This window comes from Eriocheir sinensis, chromosome 44 (assembly GCF_024679095.1).
Source record: "Eriocheir sinensis breed Jianghai 21 chromosome 44, ASM2467909v1, whole genome shotgun sequence".
In the NCBI taxonomy this organism is placed as follows: Eukaryota; Metazoa; Arthropoda; class Malacostraca; order Decapoda; family Varunidae; genus Eriocheir; species Eriocheir sinensis.
The window spans coordinates 13,995,475-14,002,922 of NC_066552.1; positions in this window are offsets into that span (position 1 = coordinate 13,995,475).

A 7,448-nucleotide genomic window follows, 5' to 3' on the forward strand; every position below is an offset into this window, starting at 1 on the left:
TTAACTATATTCAAAGGCCAAAATGTAGGTCAATTGAGTCTTAATGAGTGGCTTTCTTAGGTTCATAGTAAAGAGGAAGGGTCATACTACCACCAGGGCCATTAGGCTACCCCTGGAAATACCCTAAACTCCTACGCAAGCCTTGTTAAATAGGTGATGCTGGTCTGGGTCTGGGGCGGGTACCCTCACATTATCTATATTCAAAGGTCAAAAAGGAGGTCAATTGAGTCTTAATGAGTGGCTTTCTTAGGTTCATAGTAAAGAGGAAGGGTCATACTACCACCAGGGCCATTAGGCTACCCCTGGAAATACCCTAAACTCCTACGAAAGCCTTGTTAAATAGGTGATGCTGGTCTGGGTCTGGGGCGGGTATCCTCACATTATCTATATTCAAAGGTCAAAAAGGAGGTCAATTGAGTCCTAATGAGTGGCTTTCTTAGGTTCATAGTAAAGAGGAATGAAAATACCCTAAACTCCTACGAAAGCCTTGTTAAATAGGTGATGCTGGTCTGGGTCTGGGGCGGGTATCCTCACATTATCTATATTCAAAGGTCAAAAAGAAGGTCAATTGAGTCCTAATGAGTGGCTTTCTTAGGTTCATAGTAAAGAGGAAAGGTTAAACTACCACTAGAATTAGTTACCTATACCCTAAAAATGCCCTAAACTCTTATGAATGCCTTGTCAATAGGTGATGTTGGCCTTTGTTGGCTCTCTCAGAATCTTCCACCTCTCGCATTAACTATTTTCAAAGGCCAAAAAGGAGGTCGATGTACCCCTAGAAATGCCCTAAACTCCTACGAAAGCCAAAATACGTGATGTTGGTCTGTGTTGGTTTTCACATTATCTATTTTCAAAGGCCAAAAATGAAGTCAATCGGGATCTCATGACTGTTTTCATGGTTCATAGTAAAAAGGAAGGGTCAATTAAACTACCATCAGGGTTATTGAACTACCCCTGGAAATGCCTCAAACTCCTACGAATGTCTTGTCATATATAGGTGATGCTGGTCTGTGTTGGTTTTCTCAGACCCACATTAACTAGTTTTAAAGGTCAAAAAGAGGGTCAGTCGGGTTCTAATGATTGTTTTTTTTAGGTTCACGGTACAGAGAAAGGGTCAGTCTACCACCAGGGTCATTAAACTACCCCTGAAAATGCCCTAAACTCACACGAAAGCCATTGTTAGTTTTGAATCGCTGGTGCCCGCGGTTATCTTATCGCAGACGCCTTCCTGTCCTTCCCTGTATATTCGTTATCTCCATTATCTTCCCTTTCCCTTCCCTTCCTCAGTTCATCTACCCATCCTTATCTCTCCTTCCCTTCCTGTCCTTTCCCTGATATCCCTTCCCTTCCCTTCCCTCCCCTTCCTCAGTTATCCTACCTATCCTTATCTCTCCCCTTCCTGTTCTTTCCCTGATATCCCTTCCCTTCCCTTCCCTCCCCTTCCTCAGTTATCCTACCCATCCTTATCTCCCCTTCCCTTCCTGTCCTTTCCCTGATATCCCTTCCCTTCCCTTCCCTCCCCTTCCTCAGTTATCCTACCTATCCTTATCTCTCCTTCCCTTCCTGTCCTTTCCCTGATATCCCTTCCCTTCCCTTCCCTCCCCTTCCTCAGTTATCCTACCCATCCTTATCTCCCCTTCCCTTCCTGTCCTTTCCCTGATATCCTCTTCCTTCCCTTCCCTCCCCTTCCTCAGTTCTCCTACCCATCCTTACATATCCTTCCCTTCCTGTCCTTTCCCTGATATCCCTTCCCTTCCCTTCCCTCCCCTTCCTCAGTTCTCCTACCCATCCTTACATATCCTTCCCTTCCTGTCCTTTCCCTGATATCCTCTTCCTTCCCTTCCCTCCCCTTCCTCAGTTCTCCTACCCATCCTTACATATCCTTCCCTTCCTGTCCTTTCCCTGATATCCTCTTCCTTCCCTTCCCTCCCTTCTCCCTTGTTGTTTACCTGCAACAATAAACTATCAATCAATCAATCCTTCCTCAGTTCTCCTATACCCATTCTTACTTCTCCTTCCCTTCCTTTTCCTTCCCCGAATATAATGGAAAGGAAAAAGAAGGAAAAAAACTATATTCAGCTTATTTGGTACTTCTAGCGGTATAAAAGGTCTTACTGTAGTGTTTTAGGGTCTATAGCAATGATTTTGTTATCATATATATCACATGTTTGCTATATTTACCGATAAACAATAAGTAACACACAAACGCACGCACGCAAGCATAGATGACGTCATTGTGGCTGTTGTCATGGCAACGGACGGCGGCCATCATGGATTTGCAGGTAAAGAAAGGTGCTGATTGGCTGAGAGGGCGAGGGGGCGTGGCTAAGAAGCACGGTGGGCGGGTCTTAGCGGTGCCAGGCAAGGGTGGGAGGAGTTTAGTTGTGCCAGGCAAGAGGTGGGCGGGGCTCAGAAGGGGAAAAAGAAAGGAAGGGAAAGAAAAAAGAAAGGAAAGGAGAAGGAGGAAAGTTATGGAAAAGAGATAAGCAGATAAAACAGGAGGAGAAAGAGGAGAATAGGAAAGAGGAGGGGGAGGACATCGAGGTAATGGAGAGAAGAGACAGACAGGAAAAGAACAGGAGAATGACGAAGAGAAAGGAGGAGGAGGAGAAAAGGTAACGAAGAGGAGAGATAAGCAGGAGGAGGAGGAGGAAAGGTAACGAAGAGGAGAGATAAGTAAAAGGAGGAGGAGGAGTGTAATGGAGAGGAGAGATAAACAGGAGGAACAGAAAGGAGGAGGAGGAGGAGAAAGAGGAGGAAAAGTAACGAAAATATTAGCAGTTTTAGTAGAAGTTTTGAGCCTAGTGATGGTGTGACAAGGCTTCTGTACCTTGAACGTGAAAAAAAATCATGAACACACACACACACACACACACACACACACACACATACACACGTCACAATCCAAGCCTATCATCTCGACACTCGCTACTATAACAACTCCTCCTTATAGTGACGCGGCCCAGTAACATATATTCTGTCCCTCCTTGACAGGGGCGTATTTAGGACCTTGAAACACTAGGGGCTTGGCCCAGCTCAAAATGCTGGGTGGTTGGAGGCGAGAGAAGTGCGGAGTTTTTAGAGTGATTCTGAGGCCTCTCTGACATACATAAGGGCCAATTTATCTGTTATTGTATTTAGCAGTAACACTGTAAATATGGTAACTGTGTTATAATAAAACTTTCAAGGTCATTATCAAACTATGGTAGGCCTAGAGCATAAGCACACTGAAGCGCTTCAGACTGATGTATATATCATACACAGAAATGTACTGAACAGACAACTTCAAATTAAAATATATTCTTTCAGGTACGTTTACTGCAGAGAACAAGGCTCAAAAAACTGATGAAAAGCAATTGGCCGTTTTTACAATGTAGCCTATACTATATAGTAAAATAGGGAGTATCTGAGTAACTGAACATCAAGTAATTAGCAATCAGAAACAACAATTTTTTTCACAAATTCATCTAGTTTTTTTTTTATTAAATTCATTGTTACCAAGGAGATTGAAAACTACGATTCAGCACTTACACTCAACTCTTGTTTTTTGCCCGGGAAAAAAATGTCCGTACCTGGAAATTAGACCGCCAACACGTTCAATACAATAGCCCTTTTTCTTCAATAGGTAGATTAAGCAATTAATTTTGTAAATAATATTAATACTAATGGTAGCCACAACTTGAGTCTGAAAAAAATAACAGTTCACACTCCAGGCCGTGGGTGATGGATAGCAAGCACGGCGGAGGTGTCACCCACGGAACGGAGCGAGCATGGCTGTCGCCCTCACCGCCAGTTCAAGTCGCCCTCGTGTTCTAATTTGCCTCAGACTACAATGCGAGACTTTTTCTATGGGCCGCAGGCGTTGCATGGTGAAGGGCAGTCCAGCAGCCTTCATCTTTCCCCAATACTTCATCCTGCACAGTCCTTCCTTCATGCCTTTTTCCCTACGCACATGATTACATATACACACACCTTCGCAAATGGGTAGTACGCACACACACACACACACACACATAAACACACAGCCGACGTGGTCTTGCCTCAGTCCCTCGTATTATGCCTCTAAATACCAGACCGTTCTCATGGACTTATTGCACGTATTACAGCATGAAGGATTGCACAGTACGCTTCCGCCTCTCTCCAGAGTCTTATATTAGTCATTTCTTCTCCCCTGCTCCACGTACTTATTGAGGACTTTGTACATCTTCATATCTTCATTAGGCTTCTCTCTCCCCTCCCCTCACACACACATACACACACACACACACACAAGGATGATATAATATTTTCTTTATTCCCTTGTTTTCGGCTTCCAGGTGCCAGACTGTTGAGATGGACACCTTGTATTGCAGTGTGAAGGATTACCCACCACCCTTCCGCCCTCCTTAAGTTCATACTTGCTCTATCCTTATCTCTCCCGTCTCCGCCCTCTATACGTATATGTAAACACACACACACACACACACACACACACACGTTTCCTCTTCCTTGTCATTCCCCTCTAAAGTGGCTGTCGAGCAGATTAAATCACCAAAGCGGGCAACCTCGTAATGAACCAATAGGCTTTCTGTTGCCTGTATTTCCATGTTTCCTCTTCCTCCTCCCCGCCTCCACGCCGCCTTCATTCCTTCACTGGTTTAAATCCCCGGCGCCGCGTCATCCTTGGCGCGTGCCAGCCACCCATCGCAGGTTTAAAGCCCCGTACCGCATACTCCGCGACCCCTGAAAGTGTCATAGAAAACGTAACAAGGGAGGCATGGAGTGGTAGACAACAGTATGGAACCCCTTATGATGGGATGATTAATGGTTGCTTACTACTACTACTACTATATACTACTACTACTACTACTACAGCTACTACTACTACTACTACTACTGCTGTGAGGGAAAGACGACTAGAGTTAGGGATGCTGGGAGGGAAGGATGATGGAAGGGAGAAATTGTAATAAGTGTCTACGCAGCCTCATGGGATAACGCAGGAATGACTGTGTGTGTGTGTGTGTGTGTGTGTGTGTGTGTGGCAGAGCAGCTATTACCCCGTGAGACTGATTGAACATAATACCTGCATATAGTCCGTCAGCGCTAACTCCAGCTATACGGGCATGTGGAGCCCTGCCCAGAAGCCGACCCGCTCACCGGGTTGTTTCTGTAAGTGATAATTCTTAGTAGAAGTGTAAGTTTAAGTGACAATTCTAAGTAGAAGTGTAAGTTTAAGTGACAATCCTAAATAAAAGAAGCCAAAGGGACGCCCACAGAGTTCGTAACTTGAGCAAATCGATAGAGAGAGCCAGCATAGAGACTCGCCTAGAGAAACCTTCGAGTCCGAAGTAGTGTGGGCGAGGCGACGCGACCCCCGGTGTATGCCCCTATTATTAATGACTGATCTACGAAAGCCTTATCAAATATGTGTGTGTGTGTGTGTGTGTGTGTGTGTGTGTGTGTGTGTGTGTGTGTGTGTAAAAGGTGAAAGCGTGGGACATGTTTAAATCTTGTTTTTTTTTCCCTCTTTGTCTCTTTAACATGATCAGGAACGAAATTAATCATTATATTCTTAACCCCCCACCCCCCCATCTCTCTCTCTCTCTCTCTCTCTCTCTCTCTCTCTCTCTCTCTCTCTCTCTCTCTCTCTCTCTCTCTCTCTCTCGTGTATATGCTCATGTTAGGTCTTCCAGTCGTCCTATAAGGTTCATGACTCACGCCTCTCTCTCCCTCTCTCTCTCCTGTTCGTAAGACGTTTTTTTATGTATATTTCCACATGCACACCATCCTTAGCCTTTCCCTCCTCCTCCCCTTTCTCCTCCTCCTCCATCTCTTCCTCCTACTCTTTTGTCTTATAAGTATGTGTGTGTTCTACCTATGGGTGTGACATTCCCCATGGTCCGGTCACGTGCTTGTCTCGCTATGGCCAAGTACCCTAATATTATTAAACATAGTGGCGCCCAAGTAGTATACATATTTGGAAAGACTTCCGTAGGAACTGTGGGCATCTCCAGGGGTACTTTCATGACCCTGGTGGTAGTCTGACCCTTCTTCTGTACCATGAACCTGAGAAACACATATCTGACAAGGCTTTCCTAGGAGTTGTGGCCATTTCCAGGGGTACTTTAATGACCCTGGTGGTAGTCTGACCCTTCTTCTATACCATGAACCTGAGAAACACATACCTGATAAGACTTTCGTAGGAGTTGTGGCCATTTCCAGGGGTACTTTAATGACCCTGGTGGTAGTCTGACCCTTCCTCTGTACCGTGAACCTAAAGAAACACTCATGAGAGCCCGACGGATCACATTTTTTGCCTTTGAAAATAATTGATGTGAGAGGCTGCCCCTAAAGTGCTTAAGCAAGTATTTTTAAACATATCGTCAGCTCAGTTCGCCTGTTTGAAAAGCCTCTCGTGGAAGTTGCTGGGATTTCCATGGACTGTTTTGTGATTCTATTGTTAGTCCAGGGGGAGGTACCGCCCCCTCCCTTGTTGTGCTTTCCTTCCTACCATTGTATCTATTTAGTTTCATGGTGCTACCTACACATGTATTAATAGTTGTATAATCACACTCTGTCCTGCCTGGGGGTTGGGATGGCATGTTCCTCCCTTCTCCCTTGTTGTTTAACTGCAACAATAAACTATCAATCAATCAGTTTTACACTGCTTCTGCATCTTGAACGGGGAAAACCATCCATGGAAACTGATAAATCTTCTTGGTGGCTTTGTGAAATAGTCTTAAAGGGATCCCGAGACGTGTAAAAATATGGACTTTGTTTTCTTGTTCTTCGATTGTATGTTTAAATATCTATGCCTCACACATACAGACATACAGACAGACACACAGACAGATTGGGTAAGACAGACAGACAGACAAACAGACAGATAAAGGTAACAGACAAGCAGACAGACAGACAATCAGATAGACAGACTAACAGACAAACAAACAGACCGATAGGGTAATAAATAGACCGAGACAGACAGAAAGACAGATGAACGAACAGACGAGCACACACACACACACACACACACACACACACACACACACAAATATACCTACACACATACAGACAGACATACAGACAGACAGACGAACAAAGAATGATGTAATGATTAATTTTCGTCTCGCGATTGACAAAGAAGAAAAAAAGATGCATAATTGTGTCTGCTAAACACTTTCACCTTTCCCAGCCAGAGAGAGAGAGAGAGAGAGAGAGAGAGAGAGAGATAGCGTGTGAGTCACTGGAGGGCGGAGCGCAAGACAAGACTGGCTCGATCCTTGGGCGTCGAGGAAAAAAAAAGAAAAAAAAAGGTGTTTGTCTTGTAGCCGGTTAGGAAAACGCGAACGCACGCCCACGACAACAACAACAACAACAACTACTACTACTACTACTACTACTACTACTACTACTACTACTACTGCTGCTACTGCTACTACTACTACTACTACTATGAATAATAATAATAA